The sequence below is a fragment of the Vombatus ursinus genome, unplaced genomic scaffold (genome assembly GCF_900497805.2).
Source record: "Vombatus ursinus unplaced genomic scaffold, bare-nosed wombat genome assembly UNPS02009573.1, whole genome shotgun sequence".
Lineage (NCBI taxonomy): Eukaryota > Metazoa > Chordata > Mammalia > Diprotodontia > Vombatidae > Vombatus > Vombatus ursinus.
The window spans coordinates 23,708,060-23,722,342 of record NW_020949351.1 but is presented as its reverse complement, the minus strand read 5'-3'; the positions used below and the strand labels follow the sequence as shown (position 1 = coordinate 23,722,342).

Genomic DNA, 14,283 nt, shown 5'->3' with positions numbered 1-14,283 from the left:
ACAAATACACAAAGGATTGAAAAGAAATAGAACTATTAATTTAAAAAAAAATTAAGTCCAATAGAGTCCTTAGCAGAGAGGCAATGTGGCATAGCACACAGTATACTAGCCTCAGAGACAAAATGTCTAGGGTTCAAGTCCCACCTTTGACACATTCTGACTGTCTGACTCTGGGCAAGTCATATAACCACCCAGTGGCTCCCGGAAACCCAGCACATAAATTGTAGAGTATTTGCCAAACTGTGCTGGTTACTAGGATCTCTCTATATCTCTCTAAATCAATGAAATCACAAGACAGATTAGAGAAAAGTGATAAAGTTAAAAAATACAAAAACATACCTTTGTTAGGTGGTAGAGCCTCTAAAAAAGAAAATAACAGATTCAGAACTAAAAATACAAACGTGTAAAAAATATGCCAGAAGGAATGCAAAATACAACAACTTTGATAAAACACATGAAATCTATGTAGATCAAATATCTTACTTTGAACAAAGTATACAGAGATAATACAAGGTCTAATATATTAGAAAAAATACAATAAATTAAAAAGCCTAAAAACAGTGCTTCAAGAAACAGTATATCTGCCCAAAAGTTTTGAAAAAAAGAAGGCAAATAATCATGGACATAAACTACAGATCTTTGAAAGAGAAAACCTTAAGCTTAATACTCCACATCATGTGGTAGTTAAATTTTAGAATCATTGTCAGGTAAAACTTTTTACAAGCAACCAAGAGAAACTCTTCAGTTATGAAGAAAAGTAAACTATAATGAATTAAATTAAAAAAAATTTTTAAATGTTGACTACTCTAGGTAATGTTTGAAGCACTGGACATACAAGCAAAACCAACCAAATAGTAAAAACTCTGCCCTCTAGGCTAGTGAGAGAACATAGCACATAGAGGGGAGCTAGAAAGCTAAAGGAGAGAAGATCTGAAAATGGCAGAGAAGTGATATGGAAGCCAGATTCCAAGTCAAATAAGGGTAAAGCTTATCTGTCAAAGCCTATAGTTAGGAAGGCAAGGTCCAGGTGGTTGTGGTAGGAGAGATTGAGGTGGTTTGACAAAGTATTGGTCATATAGCCCAGAAATGACTCATATTACTTCACATGAGAAAAAGGATTGAAATATTTTAAGGCCCCTTCCCTCATGATGCATTCCCTGATTTCCTAGCTGAAAGTGAACTTTCCTTCCATAATATTATTTATAGTGTACAGTAGCTTTTTTGACTTTATCATACTTTCCCTTGTATTATACTTACAGTATTTGCATACTTGATATTTGCATGCCTCCCTTAGATGGTAAAGTCTTTGAAGGCAGATACTAATTTTTCATCTTTGTATGGTCAAAAAAAAATATAGCAACTTGTATGTAGTAGGTTTTACAAATGGTTATTTACATGACTTGCTACTAAAACCCTTTAATCTGACTTTTAAGGTTATCCACAATCCAAGCCTAACCTATGTTTCCAATAATCACCTGTAAAACTGAACTTCAATAATTATTTGTGCAAACTTGGGTGAGACATCTGTCCATCCCATCTCAATCAATTGAAACATAGGTATATATTTTAGAATCATAAAATTTTAGTACTGGAGGTGACCTCAGTATCCATTTAATCCAGTATACATACACACACACACACACACACAGGCACACAGGCACACACACACCACATATACAAAAGGACAAAAAGACTATGTACACATATGTATAGTCTCTTATGCATATATATGTATGTATGTATGTATATGCATATATATGATGAATGTCTTTTTTTAAAGGAAGTCCTATTTAACAAGTTGTACTTAGAGAAATATACCTAATAGGAAATCACAATATAATGAAAGATTTAAATCAAGGCTTCAGAATTTGATGCAAACACCAAGACCAAAATCCTAAAGTATCTGTATTCCATCTCAAAACAGTCCCCATTAATTTAAAAAAAAAAAAAAGCTTAAACCTAGGTATTTTGCTTTGTCCTTTGACTTTGCTGCCTAGAATCTTAATGAGTATCAAATTCAACATCTATTTCTCTAGTCACCTTGCCTTTAGTCTATTTCCAATGTTAACTCACACAAGGTTGAATGAGTGGTAAGAAAAAAAAAATGTAATTATCATTTTGAGTAGCTCTGTAAGGTAATCCTGATGTGCATGCGATGACCTGTAGTACTCTGGAAAGTAGGCCCACTACCTCCATATCTCTGATCAGACATTGCTGAAAAATATTAGTTGAAGTCTTTTCCAAATCTATCCTATCCAAAGCAATATCCATCATCATATACATTTTAGTCAGCATACTCTTTACCAGTGGCACCATACCTCATTATTTCAAACTCATCCCCTCTACCAATGTTCTGCCAGACCCAGGCCTGTTGTAAGAACCTTGCTGTTCCATAGCCATTAACTTTCAAGGGGAATCATATTGAGTATGACTCTTGCATGGCCCCCCTTGAAATTTTAAATATACCTGTACTCTGTTCTATCCTTGTATTTCTTAGCACTTCTTCATCTACTTCCTATAAAGCAAGCTTCACAATAGCTTCCTTGTACTCCTTTCCTGGAGGTCTACTCACAGTGTTCTCCTATTTGGCACAATTTCCATCCCTAAAAAAACAAAAACAAAAAAAATAAACAATTTCTTCCTTGCTACAGTCAAATGAGAGTCCTCTAAGGTACATAAAGCCATCTCTGGCAACATCAGAATTATATAGACAAGTATGATTTAACACCCAATCCATTTCAACAATGTTTGACTTGAATACTTCAACATATCTATAATCCATAATGTTTCTTTTTGTCTAGTATCACTTTGACTTCATCTTCTGATTCAAGTTCAACAAATGCTTCTTCATGTAGTTGGACTTCTCAGGCAATGAAGGCCTGAAGCCTCGTCTTGAATTTTGCATTTCGAGAAGCACTGGATTTCATTTTGGCCAAGCAGACCAGGGCAAATATCAGACACTCACAAGGAAGCCTTCTCTGCTTACAATGGTCAGCATCATCTTGTTCACTCAGCAGCAGCAGCTCGATACTTGATTATAGCATGGCTATAAAGAAAATCAGTAAATGTCCTTTTAATTTCTTCTTGAAGACCTGCAAAGAGAGACATCAAAGTACCTCCTAACATAGCCGATCCGACTCATAGATAGCTGTCATTCATAGAAAGTTTTTAGGATTTTTTGGGGAGGTGGTTTTTCCCTCTTAATATCAAGCTTCCATGTGTTTCTTCGAAATTTCTACCCATTGCTCCTAATTCTAAATTCTGGCACCAAATAGAAGTTGGAAGTCATCCCTGTTCCTCAGGATACAGTTTGCACCCTGGACCCTATAAAAGGATTCTTACTCTATAGGCTTACATCCTCAGAAAACCAGCTAGTCATAACATTTTAGAGTAGGTAGAGATTTTAGAGATCATTTAATCCAATTTTCTCAATTTATAAAGGAAACAAAAATGAAAGCTCACAAACAGCCTCAGGAAATAAAGCTACTTAGAAGAAGGGCCAGAATTAGAATTTGAGGCTTTCAGAATCCCACTTCAGGATTTTTGTTTTGTTTTATTTTGTTTTTTCATTACAGTACCCTGAGATTTCTGGGCATGGAGGTCTATGCAAGTAGTTCTAAGTTTGGGATGCTACCTGAAGATTTTTTTTCCTTAAATTCGGTATTTGTGTCTGCATTACTAGACAAAAAGGATTGTACTTCCTCAAGAACAGTAGGAAAGTAGAATATATTTTGATGGCTCTGTAAGTCCATTACTGTGTGTACCTTATCCAAAAATACAGATTTCAATATGTCTGTGTCTTTCTGTCCCATACAAATCTCTTTCATATTCTCTCATAAATTCTTAACAAGCAGTTTTACACAATGTGTTAGAATCCTTCCTATGGACCTCCTGATGCTATACGAATGCCAATGAAGAACATAGGCTATTTATTAATCCCCTGATGTTGATATATATCATATATATGTTCATACATATATGTGTGTGTGTACATATATATGCCATATATGTATATATGCCATATATGTATATATGCCATGTATCCAGAAAAAAGTTTGTTACAAAAATATTGTGGCTCTTCTATATTTTCATCTATTTTTCCTCCTTCCAGATTCAGCCTCAAATGTTGTTGGTATCATCTCACTTAGTTGAGTCTCTTGATATTCTTTTTTTATAAATTTGTTTTTCCACTGTTTTTTCCTCTTTTATGAACTGATGCTGGTCATAATTTTATACCATCTTTCTCTATAAAATGAAAGAGAACACTAGAGAACCTACTTAAAGTTGTAGTAGGCTTTTGCCAGGCCCTGCTATAATCACCACTAAAATCTAATTGTTGTGGATAGGTCTAGAATGGGGAAAAGTGAGGGGCATAGTAAGAATTTAACAAGCTGGGAGCAACCAAACTGGGTGAATAAGAATACAAGTCTAGAAAAACAAGGTTGTAAAATTGGGAAGGGGAAAGACATGGATCCAGTTATGTAGATCCTGTTTGCTTGAGCAACCTCTGTGCTGATGCAGCAAATGGCATTTCAGAATGAAATCACAGGGAAGGAAGTCATTGCTCCCCTGATCTGATGGAACCCTCACATCAAGCTGACTACTGTGATAAAGACTACAGGTTCTAGAACCTGGCATGAGCTCTTATTTTAAGGCACAAAGAGAGTGAAAAAGGAAGAAAAGAAAGAAAACAAACATTTATTATTCACCTACTATGTGTCAGGTACTGTACTAAGCATTTTACAAATGTTATCTCATTTGATTCTTAGCTTATCCCTCAACGATGGGAATTAGGTATTGCTATTTTCCCATTTTAGTTGAGGAAACTAAAGCAGATGAGTTTAAGTGTCTTGCCCAGAGTTACACAGCTAATAAGTGTCTAAAGTCAGATTTGAATTCATGACTTCCTGACAATAGACCCAATTCTCTACCTACTCTACCACCTCACAGTAGGGAGTCCTTCCACTGACTGTGACTGTGATTGGGTCTGATATGCATCGTGAATTCTTGACCCTTAGTGCACAACTGTGTCCTTAAAAGGGAAGTAAACTTTTCAATAGTCCTTGCTTGTGTTTGGTCAGTTATTTATACAATTCTGATACCTGGGTTTAGGATGGTTGCCAAGAGACTGTCTAAGACAGTATTGTCTCTGGATCTAATGACAGTATCTAGATTTGATTTCTGGCTCTACCACTTATAACTTGTGTGGACACTGATAAAGCATTTTATTTCTCAGTCTCTTTGTTTCTTTCTCAGTTAAATTGAGAGCGATGGCATAAATGACTTTTAATGTTTATTCTAATTTTAATATCTTATTTCACACAGAGCTCTGGCTGGTTTGTGGTTGAGTGGAAATAAGAAATTATACCAGTTCTTTTTTCCTCTTCTGTTTAAGCTAGACTAACCATATTGAGTGTGTCTATAATTTTCCTGCTTTGTTCAGTTATGTTAGTCAATGTGGCTATTAGATAGAAGACTAGACTTTGAATTGGGAAACAGTGTGAAGGCCAAGTCACTTAACTTCTTAGCACCCCAGGCAATTTTTTAAGATTATGAGTGGTCCATCTGCTTTAGTGGAGGCAAGTTCCATAAAAAGGAATTCTCCACATGAATGAAATCATAGTTCTGGACTAAAAAATAATTATACCTTGAGTTTCTTTGCATCTTTTTAAAATGTTTTTTATGATGTCTTTATTTTTATATGTCACCATGGTTTCCCCCTTCTTTCTCCCTCCCCCATTGCCTGCCTGAGAGTCATCCTATATAACAATATTTTTGTAGACAAGAAAAAGAAGAAACATGTTCATATGACAGATAATTTGAACAAGATATTGAAAAAAGTCTGAACTACAAACCTGTGAACAAGTGCAACACTTATGAACTTTCAACCTCTGCTAAAATGTGGGGATTAGGATATCTTTTCCTATCTCTTCTTTTGAGTCATACTTGTTCTTTATAGTTCTGCAATATTCACTTTTTATTTCTTTGTGGTTCTTTTCATTTACATTATCTTTGTCGTGTTATGGATTGTTTTCTTTGCTCTGCTTACTTATCTCTGCATCAGTTTGTGTAGACCTTTCCATCTCTAGTCATCTTTGTCAATTTGCAGGATGTGAGGTAAAAATCTTAAGGTCGTTTTATTTCTTATTTCCCTTATACTGAGTGATAGGGAGCATTCTTTACATGGTTGCTAATAGTTTGCAATTATTCTTTTTGAGAATTGTTTGTTTAAATATCTTTATCACTTACCTATTAAGAAATGGCTTTTGATCAAATAGAGAAATAGATTGATAGAGCTAAATCTAGATAGATGCATTTAATTGTTTATTGTGTATATATCTTGGATATCACACCTCTATCAGAGAAATTTGATAAAAAGATTTTTCCTATTTGACTACTTACCTTTTTATGAAAAGTACATTAATTTTGTTTGTACACAAGTTTTTCAGCTTCATGTATTCAAAGGTATCTAATTTATCTTTTGTAATTGTCTCTTTCCCTTGTTTGTTTAAGAATATATCTCCTACCCATACCTATGAGATGTATATAATCTACTTAATTTTAATTTTTTTCATAAATTGATCTTTAATAAGGTCATATATTCATTTAACTATATCATGGAATGTGGTGGAACATGTTGCTTTAGGCCTAATTTCTGCCTGCAGAAGTTTTCTAAGAAGTTTTTAATCAAAAAGAGATCTCTTTCCCTCTTGCAGATAACTCTTAGGGTAAGGCTATTTATAAATGGATGCTTGTACTTCCTTTCCTCTCACTTTCTACATAACTCTTTCTTAAGTAATTTTTTTTCCTGATTTACCATTGATCTCTTAATCAAATCTAATGACCCTTTCTCACTCCTCATTCTTCTTGACCTCTATGCAGCCTTTGACACTGTTGAATCACCCTCTTCTCTTTGATACTCTCTTCACTCTAGGTTTTTATGACTACTCTCTCCTGGTTCTTTTCCTGTCTAACTGACCTCTCTTTCTCAGTCTCTTTTGCTAGATCTTCTTCCAGGTCATGCTTGCTAATCATGGTTTCCCTCAGCACCTTGCATCCTGGACCTTCTTTTCATCCTTTTTTATTACAGCTAGGTTCCTGCTAGTGTGATAAATGGATCCTGTGAAATGCTAGCATTTTTCAAATTCACTCTATTCAAAGTTATAATTACATGTAAAATATAGTAATTGGTACCAGCCTAATGGAAATATGCAGTGAAAATTCAAATAATCTCACCACTTTACAGAATTTATTATTCACACTAATCAAATTAAGTTAATTACTAGCTATATTTCACTTGGTTATCTTATTAGCTCCCATGGTTTCAATTACCATCTCTATGTTGATGATTCTCCCATCCACTTATCAACCCTAACCTCTCTCCTGAATTCTAGGCTGGAATTTCCTATTTCCCACTGACCAACTTGAACTAGATGTTTCATAGACATCTTAAATTCAACACGCCTAAAAACAGAATTCTATCTTTCTATCCATACCCTCCCCTCTTTCTAACTTGCCTCTTACTGTCAAGAGTACTACTATCCTCCCAGACACACACTCCCAATCTAGGCATTATTCTCAACTATTTACTGTCACTCAACATATTCGAACTGTTCCCAAGGCCTTTTGATTTCACCTTTATAATCTATCTCATATATGGCCCTTCTCTGTGGTGACACAGTTACACTCTTGCTTTGGACTTTATCATCTCATTCTAACTACTGCAGCAGCCTTCTGGTTGGACGCCCTGCCATGAGTCTCTCCTCACTTAGCTACCAAAGCAACTTCCTTGAGTACAGGTCTGACTGTGTCTCTCCCTACTTAATAAACTCAAGTGGCTCCATATCAACCACAAGATCAGATCTAATGTCCTCTGTTTGGCATTCAAAGCCATTAATAACCTGCCTCCCTTACCTTTTCAGTCTTCTTACATCTTGCAGCACACCCTCCCCCACTCCATACTCTGTAATCCTGGCCTCCTTGCCATTCCTCACATATGCTATTTCATCTCCCAACTCTAATAGTTTTCATTGGCTGTCCCTCAAATTTGGAATCCTCTCCTTCCTCATCTCTGCTTCCTGGAATCCTTGGGTTCCTTAAAGTACTAGATAAAACCCCACCTTCTAAAAGAAGCACTTCCTGATCCCCCCTTAAGCTTATTGCCTTCCCACTGTTGAATATCTCCAATTTATCCTGTATATATCTTGTTTGTACATAGTTGTACGTTATCTCCCCATTAGATTGTAAACTCCTTAAGATCAAGTATTGTCTTTTATCTTTCTTTGTATTACCAGCACTTAGTATATAGTACATAGTAGTGCTTAATAAATGTTTATTGACCTACTAACTGAATTAATTTTATTATTTGCACATTTTTTTCTAAAAATAATTTCATTTCCTCATTTAGTTTTTCTTTCTGCCTATTCTAGACTTCTATTCTTTGATTCACGGCTGCTATGATTATTACAGGGCAGCTGGGTGGTTCAATAGTTAGAGTGTTGGGCCTGGAGTCAAGAAAACTTGAGTTCAAATCTGGAATCAGACACTTATTAGCTGTGTGACCCTGGGCAAATCATTTAACCTCTGTTTGCCTTACCCCACTGGAGAAGGAAATGGCAAACCGTTCTAGTATCCTTACCAAGAAAAACCAATGGACAGTGTCAGTGTGCTCACGAAGAGTCAAACACAACTGAACAACAGTATATTTTTTTTTAGTCCTTCTTTACTCTAATGGCATTGAAGCTTCTAAGGAACTTACTTTGTGTTCCCTCTACTAAATAGTTTCCATGTAATTGCTTTGTATATCTCACCTCTTGGTTCACTTTTTCAGTTGTGCCTTACTCTTAGAAATGTTCCTGCAGATGAGAGAAAGTATATTGCTTTCTGGTAGACATTCTCCTACATTCCCAATCATGCAGTTCATTATTAATCTTTGCCCATCATATAGTCATTTTTCTTTCCCATTTGCCGAGAAATCTCCCTAGTTTCATCTTCTCCCATTCCTTAGTGTGTCAACTGTTCCCAGGAATTCTCTGTCCCAAGTTTCTCTAAGCACCAAATCCCTGTGAATTATATACACTCTATAGTTCCTATCTCTCTTTGTAGAATATCTCTCTTCTTCCATGGCACTGTTAATCTGTGGTACCTCTCCTACCACTGAAGCAACCTTTCTCCCTTTCTTTTCCCCTTTTCAATCCCTCCCTTTGCACCCATGCCCATTCCCCTATAGGCTCTCTTCCTCCTGAAAGCTTACAGGATTTGCTTTTCTTTCCTTGAATAGCATATATTTCTCACTATCTTCTTCTTCCCTTACCTCTCTCTTATGTGCCTTCCTTTTCTATAGTATAATACAACAGAAAACACTGTTTCACCTACAAGCAGTGCATAATATTCATATTTCAACTTTGTCTCTCTACCACCACTTCTATTTGACTTTTGATTTCACTATTTTCTCCTTTCATATTTTTAGAAGAAATCTCTTAACATTCTCTCTGGTGTTCTTTTGATGTTGTCTTTTGTTGTTGTATTTGTTTACCTTTCTTATATTTCTATTGACTGTGATATTAGAAAGTATGTGTGTATACATATATGTGTGTATATCTATATGTGTGTATGTGTGGACATTCAGGTTAGAATTTCTATCTAGGAATGATTCCAATGCGTCTTTGAACATTCACCTGTTTTCATTGACAGTTAGGCTCAGGTTTGCAAGGTATGCCACCTTGGGCTACATCTTTAGCTTCTTGGGTCAACTTAAAAGTCAGTCAGTAAAAAAAAATCAAGTGCTTATTGTGTGCCAGGTCTGTGCTCAACTATTCCATTTACTCCTGGCATTTCCTGATGGGTATAAAATAGTCTTGGGTTATTCACATTTCTTTTCCTTTATATTATAAAGTTTTCCTCCTGGTTGCCTATTTATTGTTTGTCATTGGAGTTATTAAATTTAATTTCTATTTATCTTGGAGTTTGCAGCACTTTTTTCCTGGAAGTAATTTATGTAATTTTTAAACTTTGTTCAGAAGTTCTGGCAAGTTTTCTTGCATTATGATGTTTATGTTTTTTGACTTGCCGTGTTATTCTGGTATATCTACAGGTATTAAATTCAGTTGTTTCTGTGCATGCTGTGTTCAAAATCAATATATTTTGCTTGTATAGAGATCAGGTTTCTTTTAATATTATTGCTTATTATTGCTTTTTTTTCTGCCAGATTGTCCTTCACTTCCATGTATTTTTCATTCCCAATCAGTTATTATAATTTTTGTTTCTTTGATGAGACTTGACACCATCAATTCAAGTTTTTTTTTCCTGCCAATTATTTCTACTTTTTAGGCGATATGTTCTAATTTTGAAATTCTCATTTCCTTTTTATCCATTCAAGAACATCCTTCTGTGGTTTGATGTTCTCATCAGAATACATAGGGTACTCTGCCATCAGGTGCTGATTATTTTTCCTTTGTCTTACAATATTTATTCATAGATGTCTGCACTCTTTTAGCTTCTTTGGGGGCCATAATTCCCTCTGTTGTGAATATCTTTCTTATTGTTCTATTTGGAACTCAAAGTCTTATAAAAGTGAATGTTGAGAACTATCTTTACATGTAATTAGAAAAAATTAAATACTATTAAGTTAGTAAAATATATATGTATATATACATATACATATACATATACATATAATAGACAGCCTGGACTTTACATGTGACATGATATTTAACATTGTGGCCATGGAAGGGTGGTTGCATGACAGAAATTATTTGAATTAACAAATGGGCTGGATGTGCAAAAAATATATAACAGGATCAGAGAAAGTGTCTAGTCCTCCATATCACTGGTCACACAACCCTCACCAATCTCCTTACATCTTACTGAAAAAGTTCCTTATATTTCAAATAGCTGGCTGAGTGTGATGATGTTAATGGCATAAGCCTAGAAATGGGCACTGAAGAAATCAAGACTCCAATTCAGAGGCACCAATAAAAAAAGAATCACTCCCTCCTTCTCCTTTCTTAGTTCCTTGGCTTACAGGAGGTGACTCCAGTTTCTGACACATAGAGCCTTCTGTTTTGGAAAGTTCCTGGAATTTTGCCACAAACACAAAAGTGCGACTTAGTTGGCTAGATACTATTGCCACCCTGGCAGGTTATATTATTAAGAAAAAAAGGCTACACAATTAAGAAAATGGAGCTGCTTAATTACGCCTTAAAAGTTAACAGATTGCATTTCTACCAAAGTAAGGTCAGGTTTTCAAGGTCACAAACATTGTACAGCAAATATTGTGGTTTCCTATACCTGCAGCACTCTAACTCCTAAGGTCATTTCACACTCAACTATGGAGAATACATAGAACTGAGGATACAAAGTGCTGTATAGATTATCTCACCTACAGACAAACCATTTAAATCACTGAGAAGTCACTAAATCTACCTATCTTCAGGCAAGGAATTTCAAGAATAAATAGATCCACATCATTGAAAATGCTTCAGAAGCAAAAGCAAGCACATGTACAGTAAGAAAAGAGAAAACTCAGCTTCTCTTGATACAGTCTGGCCATTAAGATATCCCACAAACCACCCTGTTTACCACTGTCTTATCACCAGCTCTTTGACTTTATATAGAAACGATATGATTAGTGAGGGGAAAGCATTCTAAGTGATTTGAAAGGGAGCTGATTCTGGAGGTATATCTAGTATCATAGGGTTTTGTGCAAAACAATGTCTTATTTAATTTCTCTGATCTTTAGTCTTTCCATCTATAAAATTGGGCCCTTCTTTATGGGGTTATTGAGAGGGTAGTTCTTTGTAAACTATAAAAGACTGAGTTAAAATTATTAAATAGGCATCATCACCATCAACGTATACACACCCACACACACCCACACCCACACACACACATATCTGTATACATGTGTATATGTATATGTGAGTATATATAGGTGTGTATACAAATGTATATATGTATAGTATATGTGTATATATATGTATATATGAGTATAGATGGGTATGTAGATATGAGTGTGTGTGTGTGTGTATACAACATATACACATATATTCTATACATGGTCTATGGATTACAAAACACTTTCCTCCCAATGATCCTGGGAAGTAAATAGTGCAGGTTTAATAAGCCCCATTTTGTGGAACAAGAAACCGAGGATCACCAAAATTAACTGAAATAATGCTGAACATGAAGCCCTATAAGATTTCAGCCTTCATCACCTCTAGGATAACTACCGTTGTATTTGTATACTATTCTGATTGTACCATGCTAATTTAATAATCAATATATTTAATACTGAGGGAATAATGTGATAACGGCAAACTACACAGTTCTGTTAAAAATTAGTTATTTTAACAATAAGATTATGTTCACTTCAGTCAGATTTGGCTCTTTAAGCAAGAGATGATAGAGACAGAGATAGAAAATCATGTAGTCTCTGTCCTCAAGGAGCTTTCCATCTTTTGGTGTGGCTATTACATGTACGCAGAGCAGCACGGCACAAGCTAGGGAGTAATGCTGGCCAAGAAGAGATTCAGCCAAAATCTTCTAGGGGCATTTGACAAGGCAAATACTACTTTCAACTAGGATGATTAGTGAAAGCCTTAAGAGAAGGTGAGAACTTATCTGTAAAAGAAGAGAAAGATTCAGAAAGGTAGAATTCAGAAAATAAACCTTTGTAAGTGTGGGCATTAGTCTGTGTCAATGCAAAGAAGTGAAAGATAGTACAATGAATTTGGGCAACAGCTGAAGTGTATGAACAGGAGTAATGAGAAATAAGAGCAGAGAGTGTAGAAAGGATCTTTATTGTGGCAGAGATATCAAACTAAGGAATTTAGTATTTTATCCCAGAGGTAATAAGAAAATGCTGAAAAGAGTGTTTTTTATTTTTTTTGTTTTTGTTTTTTTGGGAAGGGGTGAGGCGTATTGGTGATAGGGTCAGATTTGTATATTAGAAAGATTATTTTGGCATGTTTATGAAGGATCAAATGATGAAAGAGGGGTGGGGCAGAAAAGTCAATTACAATGCCACTCTACAAGTCTAGGGGAGGGGAGATAAAGGCCCAAACTAGGATTGTATCATTTTGAGTGGAAAGTAGAACTGACCAGCAATATATTCATGGCTAGATTGTAAATATAAGTATATTGAGACAGTTTGCTTGAATTCATCCATGTGGAAACATAGAGAGGGATAAAAAGGAATGCCAATTGTAAGAGCTGATTTTCAACTATTATTACTTTATACAGTAAATGTGTAAACACTATACTTTGTAGCAGACTGTGCATTTCATCACTCTAATACAATTCAGGTATTATAATTTAAAAGAGCCTGACCTATGAGAACCTGTGAGCTCAAAATTAAGTTCTTTAGGAATTTAATTTTTGATGGTGTGTTAAACTGCTATATTATGTGTTCTGAATGGTTTGGGGTGTTTAACTCTGTAGTTGGTTATGTGTAGGAGTAATTCCTGCTGTCAGAAAATGTGGTCTATTACTGGCCTACTTTTTTGTAGCATATTATTGCCTAATTTGGCAATGCTTTTCAGGGGACATAAAAGTTTATTTGAGGAAAGAGCATGGCCCAGTGGCCTAATTAGAAAATTCATGGGTCTAGTTTTGTTCTCACTAAGTTGCTATGATACCTTGTATAAGTCACTGTAATTCTATCAAAAGAAGCGGAAATATTTATTATTTGTGGAATCTTGACTTGCCCAATGACCCATGAGTAGTAATTAACAGAGCTGAGAGTCGAACTCTGTTCTTTTGACTCTAAGACAATGTTCTTTCCACTTCACAGGATTCTACACAATAATGCCTCCCATGTAAATCTAGCTGCTACAGTTTTATCACTGGTCCCTTTACAAGAAGAACAACAAATGATGATGGGAAAGGAAAAACTTAAACTAGGTGGGGAAGGGTAACAGCAGGATATTGAAGTGTATGCTTCATCCTAGGCTAGTTTTCATCCACAATCTCATGGAGACTGCAACTGACCTACATAGTACAAAAAGATGTCCCCCTTCTGCAAAACTAAAAACAGAGAGTTTCCTGAATGGGAAGAGAAAAACAATAAATCAAAAGTGCAATGATTCTGTTCATTAAAAGGCAACAAATGTTACACTTTTTAAAATGACAAAATGATACACTTGAGAGAAAGAGCAAGGTTTTCCCAACTTTTTTGTGACTGTTGTTAAGCTACTCACAGAAATTTTAACTTCACATCAAGAAAAAAAGTAAGGGTAATACAGACAAACACATTATCACTTGTTCCTAAGGAATTTAGATATA

The 14,283-nt window shown here is 35.3% G+C and overlaps 1 pseudogene; it reads right to left on the bottom strand.

The window, feature by feature from the left end:
- Positions 1–1,930: 1,930 nt before the first annotated feature.
- LOC114036014 lies at positions 1,931–3,001 on the bottom strand (annotated as a pseudogene).
- Between the last annotated feature and the right edge of the window lie 11,282 nt (positions 3,002–14,283).